Below are 13,456 nucleotides of genomic sequence, written 5' to 3'. Positions count from 1 at the left end.
TATATACCACCACTCGAAACGGCACTTTGGAGACTGGAAGGGCAAAGGGGCATGTGCTCTGCACAGGTAGAGCCCTATCTGTGCTGGTGCCTGGCCTTCTGCTTCTCATGGGCATCCATCCAGCTCCTCTCTCCCAATGGGCAGGAGAGACATCTCCCATGGTGTGTTCTCACCCATCTGTTTAACTATGAAAATATTGTAACCTTATTGTAATAATATGATGTCTAATATGTCATTTAGCAGACACTTTTATCCAAAGCGACTTGCAGACATTTTTGTATAGTAATAATGTTATTGTAACAATAATACACGTAGTTATTACATGATTATAATAATAGTTATATGATTATTTTTTATTATAACATTAGAGTGACGTGTGTGATAGACCAAAATTGGCCAGGTCGCAGTTGTAAATGAGAACTTGTTCTCAACTGGCTTACCTGGTTAAATAAAGGTGAAATAAAATAAAATACCTAATAAGAATGGATTTCGAATGTTTCCGTAAGGAGCCGAGCAAATCCGAGCGGAGCCGAAAACCCTCGTTTCCAACCTGTGAGCGAGCCGAGAGGCAGAAGCGTGACTGAAGGGGTACGAAAGAAGAAAGAACTCCTTACGGACCGACCGTACCACGGTGGACAGACTATGAACATGCAAGTAGTTAGCTAGTAGCCGCTTCTTGAAAAGGTAGGAGGAACTTAAATCTTCAGAAGAGATTTGCTCTTTATTCAAGGAACTCTATTAACGACAGTTTTGTTAACCCAGGATTATTCTACGGCGTGGTGCACTCTTACTAGCTGAAGAAGAGGACTCCTTAGCTACGTTATATTCTGATTTACTTGGAAGGTTGGTTGGCTTCTCGACGTTTTGAAAAGTGGATTTTTACCTTACCAACTGCTGAAACGGGTGACCGAACGAAGTTGTTTCGGGGCGAGCAGAGAAACAGTGAGTAACGTTAGCTACACCGTTATATTTCTTTTTTGCGCTTGCCCACCTTAGAATCTTGCATCGCAATTCTTATGCAGTCTTGGTTTAGACGTTCTGAGTACAAGTTGGAATGGCATGGAATATATTACGTATTTGGGAAGAGAATACATTTGCCAAGGTAGAAAAGGGCAGTTTCATTTGACCAACTGATAACTTAGCTTGTTGTTTAGTCACTAACGTTAGCTAGCTAATCAAATCGGGTTAGCTAGTTAATCAGTCTGCCAGACAGACAGCTAACCAGCCAGTTAGCCACGCATGCAGTCTGTGCACTGGCACGGTCTAGCTGCTGGTTTCATCTATAACTAGCTTGGTATATTCTAGCTCTAGTTTAGCTAGATCCCTGTAATATGGAGTTGAGTAAACTCTGCTAGGTATATTATTTTTATTGTAATGCATTTGTGAAAGGGCAATGGTTTAAACTTAAAATAAAAAGCTAGGTAGCTAGCTTTCTAGCTAGCTAGTTGTCTTTATAACGAATGGCACGGTTGTGCACCTCATTCTGCATGCATTCGTGCTTGGTGTGTAGAGTTGAACAGATTGCTGCTTGAGTTGCGGTTGCAGGAATATTGGCTTGGGAAGCGTGCGATACTGTTGTTCGTTTCTCAAGGGTTTAGCTAGCTATGCGAGTTTGTAATGAATGTATAACTGTAATGTGTGGCTACACTTACATTTTGTATATGAACAGTGTCTTCAGGTTCCTGTAGATCTGCAGTCATGCACATTTTGCCCCGCAATATAATATTGTTGTGCAGAATACTGCAAAAGGATGGGCGCGAGCTATTCTGTAGAAATGTTATTGTGGGTAAGATTTTTTGGCATGTTGGCAAAATCGAATTTCTTGTTGATTCTCTCTGTAGTTGACATTGCGATGCTGTAACAGTGAATTACTTTGAATTGTTCATAATCTCCCCATGGCTACTGTTTTGAAAGTGCTTCCGAAGCAGTGCACCTCAAGCCTATTCATTAAAAATACATTTTTTTTTGCCCGATTTAGGGTACTCACCCCCACTCCCCCCGTGCACTGCTTCGGAAGCACTTTCAAAATAGTAGCCTATTTCGGGAGAATAAACGAGAATTCCACCTGCATGCAGTGTGAGTCGGCAGATAAAAGCAATGCCTTTGCTGTGTTAGAAAGGAAGGCTACTCATTTAGGCTATACAATTCGTTCAACCGATGTGTGTTGGCGACTTTTCAACCAACCTGTCATGGATTAGCGCATCGACTAAATGTTCTATGATAAAACTGCTAATGAGTCGCTTCTTGACCGTCTGAGAGGAGGCAGAGTGAGAGACTTACACTGAACAAAAATATAAACGCAACATGTAAAGTGTTGGTCCCATGTTTCATGAGCTGAAATAAAAAATCCCAGAAATGTTCCATATTTACAAAAAGCGTATTTCTCTCAAATTTTGTGCACAAATTTGTTTATATCCCTGTTAGTGAGCATTTCTTATTTTCCAAGATAATCCATCCAGTTGACAGGTGTGGTATATCAAGAAGCTGATTAAACAGCATGATCATTACACAGGTGCACCTTGTGCTGGGGACAATAAAAGGCCACTTTAAAATGTGCAGTTTTGTCACACAACACAATGCCACCGATGTCTCAAGTTTTGAGGGAGCGTGCAATTGGCACGCTGACTGCAGGAATGGCCACCAGAGCAGTTGCCAGAGAATTTCATGTTTATTTCTCTACCACATTTTGTATATGAACAGTGTCTTCAGCTTCCTGTAGATCTGCAGTCATACACATTTTGCCCCGCAATATAATATTGTTGCGCAGAACACTGCAAAAGGATGTTGTTTTAGAGAATTTGGCAGTACGTCCAACCGGCCTCACAGCCGCAGACCACGTGTAACCACGCCAGCCTAGGACCTCCACATCCGGCTTCTTCACCTGTGGGCAATGTTCCCTCAAAATATTGTGGGGCACTGAGCAAATGTTGGGTTTTGTGAGAGGAAACTTGAACGTTGTGAGAATTTTTTTGACGGTGAACACTGAGGCTGTACCCTTACAGTTGTAGACAGTAGCCAATAGACTATTGTGGCTATCTGAGCATAATGTAGGCCTACCTACAAAACCAATGGAGCCAATCCCATAACAGTTTCACATGGAAATAGCTTTTGATTTCAATGATATAGCCTAGAGTAGCCTCTATGTGGTGTTCAGTGCAGGCCTACATTGCATGAGACTTTAAAAAAATGTTTTTACATTATGAAGGGCTTGACATTTAATTAATGATTTTTTTACTTGGTCTGTAATATCATGGGCCAAATAGGTGACTGTAAACTGCGTTGTATTGTGTTGTATGATGCAAGAAACCACTTTACAAAATACAATGAATTATTATTACCATACAGAGAATTAGACAATGTAGGCTACCCCTCTGCCTATTGGCTTATTTGCATATTCAAGCCTGTCTCAAAATACAACACTGCCCCTTTAATTAAGACATAAGCTTTTTTACCTGACTGGCTTTTCAAAGACAGCTTGAAATGTGGTCTTGTAGAAAGCAGTAACTCCCCATTGCTGACATATACTGATCTATAACTGGGCTAATAACTCGCTAACTAGCAAAGAATATCAACAAATTGTGCACAGGCACGGCTCTGCGCTCTGATCTGAACTGATCTGAAAAGCGCATTCACTCGTGAGTGATTGAAAGACCGCTCGTGGGCTACCCCTGCCAATAGAATTCTACTCTGTTGCGCTCTGGCTCTGCCTACAACAAAATCACAGACTCAATCTTGCAAAGTTAGATTAGTTTTGTTTTGTTGCATTGAAAAGGGGGGCTGATATAATGTTTTATTAGATCACAGAAAAACCGGGGCGAACTCAGTGAAGTTCAGTCTCTGCGCGGTATGACATTTCTTCTGTGTGGCAGTCTTGGAGGAGGTGCGCATGCGTGCAGCTTAGAGGAAACATTGCCTCTGGGATCTTCTGAGGGGGAGTGGGGGGGGGGGTGCTGAGGAGTATTTCAGTCTGTAATAAAGACCTTTTGTGGGGAAAAACGCATTCTGATTGGCTGGGCCTGGCTCCCCAGTGGGTGGACCTGGCTGCTAAGTGGGTGGGCTTATGGCTGCACCCCTGCCCAGTCATGTGAAATCCATAGATTAGAGCCGAATGAATTTATTTCAATTGACTGATTTCCTTATATGAAATTATTGCATGTTGCTTTTATATTTTTGTTCAGTATATTTTAAGCGGTCTTACAGCCAGTGTAGAAACACCCTCGAACCGCTTTGACATCTATGCGTTTGCTGCGAGTACTGTGGAATGACAATGTTGTAATAACTATGTAATTAAGTCTTATAAATGATCTGAGAGTGGAGGGGGATAAACCTTCTTATACTGTACGTGCCACCCTTCACAGTAGACGTCTTCTCTTGGACCCGGACCCGAACGGACCCGAGGACAATCGGACCTGGACCCGAACAGACCCAATCATTTTTCTGAATGGGGACCCGTTCCCGACTCGATTGGACCCGAGTGACAAAAAAATAATGTTTATCATCAGCCAAGTTGCTCTTCTGGTTAACGAATAGGTCTTGATATTGTATGTTGGCTAGGTCTTCTATAAGTCAATAAATGTACCTTTATTAGCATAGAATAAATATGTTATAGGCTATGCAGAGCTGTGGTCGGGTCCACTCGGGTCCACTCGGGTCTATCAGCTGTAGTTACATACGGTCCGGGTCGGGTCTTGGGTTTGGTTACGGTAATTTCTGTTAATGCGTTCAATATATTATTATTATTATTACAGTCTTAACGTTGTCATTGTAGGAGTGGACACGTTGTTTGCAGAGCTCACAACCTAGTCTACACTTGTGACAAAAACGTTTGGGTTTATTTCATTCCATTTCTGAGTTGCCAATTTATTCATTGTCTTTTGTTTGGAGCCCTCCTGTCAGTCTTGAATAAGGACTCGCATCTGATTACGCCTAGAAGTAGGCCTAGTATAAATGGTACGATAACTTGGCACTCCAAATGGGAAAAGGTTGACGACCGCTGGTGTAGCCTACCACCAGCTGCTTCAGGAGCACAACGGCAGAATCTGCGAAGGCCAGCAGCAGCGAGAGAAGGGGGGGTCGGGAACAGGTTTTTCTTCTTCTGGCTAGGCTATATTGATCTCTGGCTCCCTCTTTAGTAATTTGTGTGTCTTAATTTTTTAACCGCAGTGCTTAAAGCATCAGACAAGCTCAGTAGCCTACATATAGTTGATTTTATTCAAACAATTTTTAAAAATGTCGAGCAGTCGATTGGTCGAAAGGAACAGACGACTCTCGGTAGACGAAGATTGTTTTTAGTCAGGGACAGCCCTAATAGGGAGTGACCCAGTAGAGAGCTAAACGTAATAAGAGAGCAGAGGTGGCTTGGTTGGTTTCTTGGAATTGCATCAAAAGTTTAGTGAAATTGAATTAAGGGGCACAGCTTGCGGCATAGCCTCGTTCTGTGTATGTGTGCTCTCTAGCAGCAGAGCTAAGTTCTCCTCTCTGACTGAGAGAGAACAAAGTAGCTTATAGCTGTTTTGTGTGTGTGTGCGTTTGTGTGTGCGTGTGTGGTGTATGAAAACTATATAAATAAGTTGGTCTGGACAAGAGCGTCTGCTAAATGACTAACAATAGTAAAATGGGAATGTCCATTTTATTTCTCTCCCATTGTTTTAGACCCATTTAAAATGTTCTCTCACTACAGGGTAGAACATTTGTAAAACAGAAACAAGTATTTGTCATTGTTTGCAGTCAGTGTCTCCCTGGAAAAGAGAAGTAGATACTGTCACTAGTCACAATGGAATGAAAGGATAGAGAGGGGGGAACCTAGAACGAGTGGATAGAGAGGGGGAACCTAGAACGAGTTGATAGAGAGGGGGGAACCTAGAACGAGTGGATAGAGAGGGGGGAACCTAGAACGAGTGGATAGAGAGGGGGGGAACCTAGAACGAGTGGATAGAGAGGGGGAACATTCCATTGTCAATAAAACACCTGGGGTGGCATCGACTGGCTCCAGGGGTGGCATCGACTGGCTCCAGGGGTGGGGTGGAACAAGGCCTGTCAATCATTTAAGTGACTGGGCTGCTGTGTTGTTGAGTGATGTCTTGTCTGTGGGGTGCTGGCATGTCTTTATTACGCCTAAAGGCCTAACGGTGGAGGGGAGAGGTGCAGCAACAGTCCCTAGTAGGTAGGACCTAAGAGGAGGATTTTGGTGTTTGGTGAGTGTTTGCTGTGTGTGTGTGTGTGTGTGTGTGTGTGTTTATGCTTTCATACAGTATGTGTGGGTCTGTGTGTCTTTCCTAGCAGGCTGGGCAGGGCAGGGGCCTGTGACCACAAAAGCCAGAGCATATGCCTCTGCTTCCTCCCTGGCACATTGCACCCAGGCAGGCAGGCTGATTGGTACTGTTAAAGAGCAACCACACACACACACACACACACACACACACACACACACACGGCTGCTGAAAAACCCTCTCCTAGCTGGTTTCTATATGAGGAAGGCTCATGATTTCTAGATGGAACGAGTCAGTTATGATTCCTCACACGGCAGCTTCTTGTCCTTGTTTCTAGCCTTCTTGCCCTCCAGAATCACAACAACACGCTGACTTCTGCCCCATTGAAGCGACGTTGTCAGCTAACCTGTCTATGGGAAAGACTCATGGTTTCCATTGTAATTTCAGCCCTGCTGTGCCTAATGAGAGGTTGCTCCTGCAGTGTGTTGGTCTGCGGTGGTGGGGTGTGTTTGTGTGTGGTGGACAGATGGCGCGAGCGTTTGTGCATGTGTGTGTGTGGCAGTGGGATGGTGTTCGCGCGCCCGTGTGTGATGGGGCGTCTAGAGTTTATAGTACGGGGATTAAGAGACGGCACACACACACACACACACACACACACACACACACACACACACACACACTCTCAGAGACGGCTGACTGGCTGCATAGTGTTGCTGGGGTGTTGGCACTGAGGAACCAACTAACCGTTAGAACCAGAAGAACCGGTCTGAGCTGGATCTGGTAAGTCCGGGGGGAGGGGGCATAGGCCTACCAGGTACCAAAGAACCAGATTTGAGCCTAAATCGAATGGGTTAGAGCTTCAGATTCAAATTCAGAAAACTTGAATGTTCCGCAATGAAGCAAATCATTTAGCAGTAATCAGACTAGAGTACATGCACATAAAAGCACATATTTTAAAAACAACATCAAAATAGCAAAGGATATTTATTTACTTGCAAGTAGACTGGATAAGACGGGCGGCAGGTAGCTTAGTGGGTAAGAGCGTTGTGCCAGTAACCGAAAGGTCGCTGGTTCTAATCCCCGAGCCGACTAGGTGAAAAATCTGTCGATGTGCCCTTAAGCAAGGCACTTAACCCTAATTGCTCCTGTGTAAGTCACTCTGGATAAGAGTGTCTGCTAAATAACTAAAATGTAATAAGTAGGCTGGGTAAGTGCAAATTAATCAAAATGTCTGAATGAGGCGACATGTTAAAGTGCAAATTCAGAAAACTTGCCGAACCAACTAACAGTCCAACATCTTATTTAATTGCAGTATTGCATTCGAAATAAAGGAATTTCTGCCTCTGCTGGTTTTGGCTGAGGAGATGCTTCTGGTCCCAATGCTTGTCCTTGAATCTGTTTTGCTTTCGTTTGGGTCTCACAATGAGACACATTGGAAATAAAGACATCGTTTGGGTCTCACAATGAGACACATTGGAAATAAAGACATCGTTTGGGTCTCACAATGAGACACATTGGAATAAGGACATCGTTTGGGTCTCACAATGACACACATTGGAATAAAGACATCGTTGCTAAATGCTTATTTTCACCATCCTGCACAGGCAGTCCATCATCCCAGCCTGAACAGTAGGCCTAAACCTACATCACAGAGATCCTATTCAATTACTTAATAGGAGTTTTAATATGTTATTCTATTTAGATTTTAGTCATTTAGCAGACGCTCTTATCCAGAGCCACTTACAGTTAGTGAGTGCATTCATTTTCATACTGGCCCCGCCGTGGGAAACGAACCCACAACCTACTCTACCAACTGAGCTACAGGGGACTATGACAGCAGCTAGCTTTTTATCACACAGCCCTATTCCATTCTGTCAGTAAGTAGACTGCAGTAGCTAGGTTTAGCCTATAACTAGGCCTATTCCATTCTGTCAGTAAGTAGACTGCAGTAGCTAGGTTTAGCCTATAACTAGGCCTATTCCATTCTGTCAGTAAGTAGACTGCAGTAGCTAGGTTTAGCCTATAACTAGGCCTATTCCATTCTGTCAGTAAGTAGACTGCAGTAGCTAGGTTTAGCCTATAACTAGGCCTATTCCATTCTGTCAGTAAGTAGACTGCAGTAGCTAGGTTTAGCCTATAACTAGGCCTATTCCATGCTGTCAGCAACGTGCTGTGTAGGAGAGCGGTGACGTAGCTCACTGTCTTCACGTCCTGGACTAGCCTAATACAGGAGTTATCTGACTGCTGATTGAAAGCAGGCCTCCTGTTTCAGAGTCCACTGGAGGCATTATAAACCATTTACACCGACGTTTTACAGGGCGTCTCTGGATTGGGAGGAAAGTGGAAACAGACGTTGCTGGGAGCCTGAAAACGGCCCAGACCACCAGACCAGACCACGCCTCAGGCCCAAATGGTGCCCTATTCCCTGTATAGTGCACTACTTTAGACCAAAGCCCTTTGGCCACTAATGCACTATATAGGGAATGGGGCACCATTTGGGACACATCTAGGGGTCTATTTTTAAACCTTTCCTCCCTTGTGAGCGTTTTCCTTTTGGAGATCATGTTAGCGCCCATTGAGTTAAGGGTTAAAGGCCAATTCCACCACTTTTCAACCTCATTTTCATTATCTCTACCCGATGACATCACCAAAAGTTAAAACATTTTAAAAAGAAGGATTTTCAAACACTTTTGAGGTTTGCGGTGACGTGGGGAGCAAGAAAATACCCTCCCTCCGGGCTGTTTCTCTTACGTTTAATCCGACCCCTGTGATGTGACAGAGAAGCATTTTCTTAGGACCTTTCTTCTTATCTGTTTAACCACAGATCATAGAAATTTGCCGTTTTCACGTATCTAGACACTACTATGGTACTGATAATGAATAGGAGGTTGAAAAGTGGTGGAATTGGCCTTAATAAGTCAATGATGACAGCGGATGGATGATTGAAGTCAAGGTTAATTGACTAGGTCTGGTTCTCGTTTTGGCACATCAGAGGACAGACGGACCCCCCCCCAAAATATAGACTGTAGTGGCCAGAAGCATCGAGGCGTCGATTTCGGGCCGGTTTGCTACTTTCTGATGGAGATTGGTCGGCAAAAATCCAGCTATGAATTAATGGGGCTATCTGCAGTTGCCAGGGAAACAGTGCTAGGGATTACGCTTTGTTATTGTTTCAACTGTGGATTGCCCCTTTAAGTAGGGGTAAAATGTTGTATTTACCTCCTAGTTACATAGGCAGGGTAGTCACATACAGTGCATTTGGAAAGTATTCAGACCCCTTGACCTTTTCCACATTTTGTTAGGTTACAGCCTTATTTTAAAATTGATTAAATAAAACAAATTCCTCATTAATCTACACACAATACCCCATAATTACAAGGTGAAAACAGGTTTTAGAAATTTTAGCAAATGTATAAAAAAAATAAAAAAATACCTTATTTACATAAGTATTCAGACCCTTTGCTATGAGACTCGAATTTGAGCTCAAGTGCATCCTGTTTCCATTGATCATTCTTGAGATGTTTGTACAACTTGATTGGAGTCCACCTGTGGTAAATTCAATTGATTGGACATGATTTGGAAAGGCACACACCTGTCTATATGAGGTCCCAAGCCACGAGGTGGAAGGATTGTCCGTGGAGCTCCGGGACAGGATTGTGTCGAGGCACAGATCTACCAGCTGAGCTACAGGGGACTATGACAGCAGCTACCTTTTTATCACACAGCCCTATTCCATTCTGTCAGTAAGTAGACTGCAGTAGCTAGGTTTAGCCTATAACTAGGCCTATTCCATGCTGTTTCAGTTGGTGCAGTAGTTCGTTTTATAGGGCCTTCCCTGACCAAGAACCTGATGGTCACTCTGACAGAGCTCCAGAGTTCCCCTGTAGAGATGGGACAACCTTGCAGAAGGACAACCATCTCTGCAGCACTCCACTAATCAGGCCTTTTATGGTAGAGCGGACAGACGGAAGCCACTCCTCAGTAAAAGGCACATGACAGCCCGCTTGGAGTTTGCCAAAAGCCACCTAAAGGACTCTCAGACCATGAGAAACAAGATTCTCTGGTCTGATGAAACCAAGATTGAACTCATTGGCCTGAATGCCAAGCGTTACGTCTGGAGGACGTAACGCCACTCCTGAGTGGCGCAGTGGTCTAAGGCACTGCATCGCAGTGCTAACTGTGTCACTAGAGATCCTGGTTCGAATCCAGGCTCTGTCGCCGCCGGCCGCGACCGGGAGACTCATGGGCGGCGCACAAGTCGTCCAGGGTAGGGGAGGGAATGGCCTCGTCCAGGGTAGGGGAGGGAATGGGATGTAGCTCAGTTGATAGAGCATGGCGTTTGCAACGCCAGGGTTGTGGGTTCGATTCCCACGGGGGGGCAGTATAAAAAAAATATGTATTCACTAACTGTAAGTCGCTCTGGATAAGAGCGTCTGCTAAATGACTAAAAAATGTAAAAAAAAATTTTTTATCGATACAAGGTGTTTACATCCATAACCCCCATTCTAACCTCTGGTGTATTACAAGGAACAGAGCGGAACATGTAACACGCATGTTAAGGCTCACTGCCATGGCCGTGTAGTGTGTTTCTGCCCTGTCAGCAAACGGACGGGTGACATACTGATTAATTTCAGGGAGAGTGGGAGAAGGAGGAGAGTGAGAGAGAGAGAGAGATAGAGAAAGGGGGAGAAGGAGGGGGGGTGAGAGAGAGATTGATAAAGCTGGGAGAAGGAGAGAGAGAGGGGGTGAGAGAGAGGGGGGGTGAGAGTGAGGAGGGGGAGAAGGAGAGAGAGGGGGGAGAAGGAGTGAGAGAAAGGGGGGAGAGAGAGAGAAGGGGGAGAAGGGGAGAGAGAGAGAGGGGGGAGAAGGAGAGAGAGAGAGACATAGAGCTGGGGCTTTAGTGGTCAGCGTCATTTGTTTTGCTTGTCATTGTCACCGCAAACTATTCTGGGTGTCTTCTAATTAGAACACACACATACATAGAGCAGAATGCTACCTGAAGGTCAAATAATAAGCAGTGTTATCAAGGAGGACTTCAAATGTAATTTTCAAACAGATTTCTCTTCTACTGAAAAAGAGAGATAGCAAGAGATCAATCGAGAGAGAGGGAGTGAGCGAGAGAAGAGAAAGGAGAGGGAGGGAGAGAGAAAGAGAGGGAGAAACTACAGAAGAAGAGTATATTAGTGTTCTGTACAGATCAGACATGAGGTTGCAGTAACCCAGGAGCCAGAGGGTTGACAGACGCTGATCAGACATGAGGTTGCAGTAACCCAGGAGCCGGAGGGTTGACAGACACTGATCAGACATGAGGTTGCAGTAACCCAGGAGCCAGAGGGTTGACAGACGCTGATCAGACATGAGGTTGCAGTAACCCAGGAGCCAGAGGGTTGACAGACGCTGATCAGACATGAGGTTGCAGTAAACCAGGAGCCGGAGGGTTGACAGACACTGATCAGACATGAGGTTGCAGTAACCCAGGAGCCAGATGGTTGACAGACGCTGATCAGACATGAGGTTGCAGTAACCCAGGAGCCAGAGGGTTGACAGACGCTGATCAGACATGAAGTTGCAGTAACCCAGGAGCCAGAGGGTTGACAGACGCTGATCAGACATGAGGTTGCAGTAACCCAGGAGCCAGATGGTTGACAGACGCTGATCAGACATGAGGTTGCAGTAACCCAGGAGCCAGAGGGTTGACAGACGCTGATCAGACATGAGGTTGCAGTAACCCAGGAGCCAGAGGGTTGACAGACACTGATCAGACATGAGGTTGCAGTAACCCAGGAGCCAGAGGGTTGACAGACACTGATCAGACATGAGGTTGCAGTAACCCAGGAGCCAGAGGGTTGACAGACACTGATCAGACATGAGGTTGCAGTAACCCAGGAGCCAGAGGGTTGACAGACACTGATCAGACATGAGGTTGCAGTAACCCAGGAGCCAGAGGGTTGACAGACGCTGATCAGACATGAGGTTGCAGTAAACCAGGAGCCGGAGGGTTGACAGACACTGATCAGACATGAGGTTGCAGTAACCCAGGAGCCAGAGGGTTGACAGACACTGATCAGACATGAGGTTGCAGTAAACCAGGAGCCGGAGGGTTGACAGACACTGATCAGACATGAGGTTGCAGTAACCCAGGAGCCAGAGGGTTGACAGACGCTGATCAGACATGAAGTTGCAGTAACCCAGGAGCCAGAGGGTTGACAGGGTTGACAGGGTTGACAGACACTGGGCCAAATCATTTCATCAGGCTATTAAACTATGGCTACGTCCCTAATGACACCGTCTTCCCAACATAGTGCACTTCTTTTGATTAGAGCACTATGGTCCCTGGTAGGGTTGGGCGGTATCCAGATTTTCATATCGTCATACCGTCCTTCTCTCATCCCGGGATTTACGGTATTACCGGCTTAGTACACAAGGGGGCGCCAAAACAAAGCAAAAAGGCCCATTGGACGTCTATTACCAGAATGCTAACAAAATGAGCACAAGTAATAGCGAATTTACGTTGAGGATGCTAGCTAAATATGCTAATGAGCACAAATGAAAATAAACAAATTGCAAAGACAGGCAATACCAGCTCATACAGTTATACATATATAGGTGAGTTTGGACATTTGCAAGCGAATGTGAACAAGAGATGTGCAAATAAACAAAGTTTTGACCCATCTTCTGAAGGAAGAACAGTGCTGGCTCTGGAGGAGCATGTGTACACAGTGTGTCTGTGTGGAGTCTGGAGTCGCTAGGGCAACGGGCCTGCCTGCTCTGCTCGGAGAAGATGGGGGAAGAGAAGACGTTCCGAAAACAGAGAGGAGAACAAATTCATGATAATGAAGCTACTTTCTGCCGAATGTGTTGCACTGATGTATTTTCTGTGAATGAAAACTATAGTTGGACATTCCTGATCACTCTATTGAAGCAAAAAAAAAACACTGTTGACCTTCAATATAAAACACGACTCCTGTCAATACACAGCTGGACTCACCTGCTCCCGCTTTCTTCCATTGTGCTATTTACAAACAAACACCTGACTGGGTCAACTGTTCTGGGGATCTACGGTAAGCTTCATAATGTGACAGGTGAAATGAAAAAGTGTCTTAACGTATTGCACAAGTTGACAGCAGGTATTTACTTGAAAAGTAGCTACAAATATTACAATTTATTGAAATAGTTTTGAAAAACCATCCAGAGGTTATTTTCCAAATACCCCGGTATACGGTATATACAGTATATCGCCCAAGCCT

At 44.8% G+C, this 13,456-nt stretch overlaps 1 protein-coding gene across 1 annotated transcript in view; it reads left to right on the top strand.

Moving 5' to 3' along the window:
• The first annotated feature begins 610 nt into the window (after nucleotides 1-610).
• Nucleotides 611-13,456, top strand: part of LOC121535393 (receptor-type tyrosine-protein phosphatase F) — a 419,130-nt gene continuing 406,284 nt past the window's right edge. Inside the window, exon 1 of the mRNA XM_045205947.1 lies at nucleotides 611-942. The gene's annotated coding sequence lies outside the window, so the exon portion shown is untranslated. The remainder of the gene's footprint in view (nucleotides 943-13,456) is intronic.

Source organism: Coregonus clupeaformis, chromosome 21 (assembly GCF_020615455.1).
Source record: "Coregonus clupeaformis isolate EN_2021a chromosome 21, ASM2061545v1, whole genome shotgun sequence".
NCBI lineage: Eukaryota > Metazoa > Chordata > Actinopteri > Salmoniformes > Salmonidae > Coregonus > Coregonus clupeaformis.
The sequence above is the reverse complement of the archived record's forward strand: the minus strand, read 5'-3'. Positions and strand labels throughout refer to the sequence as shown.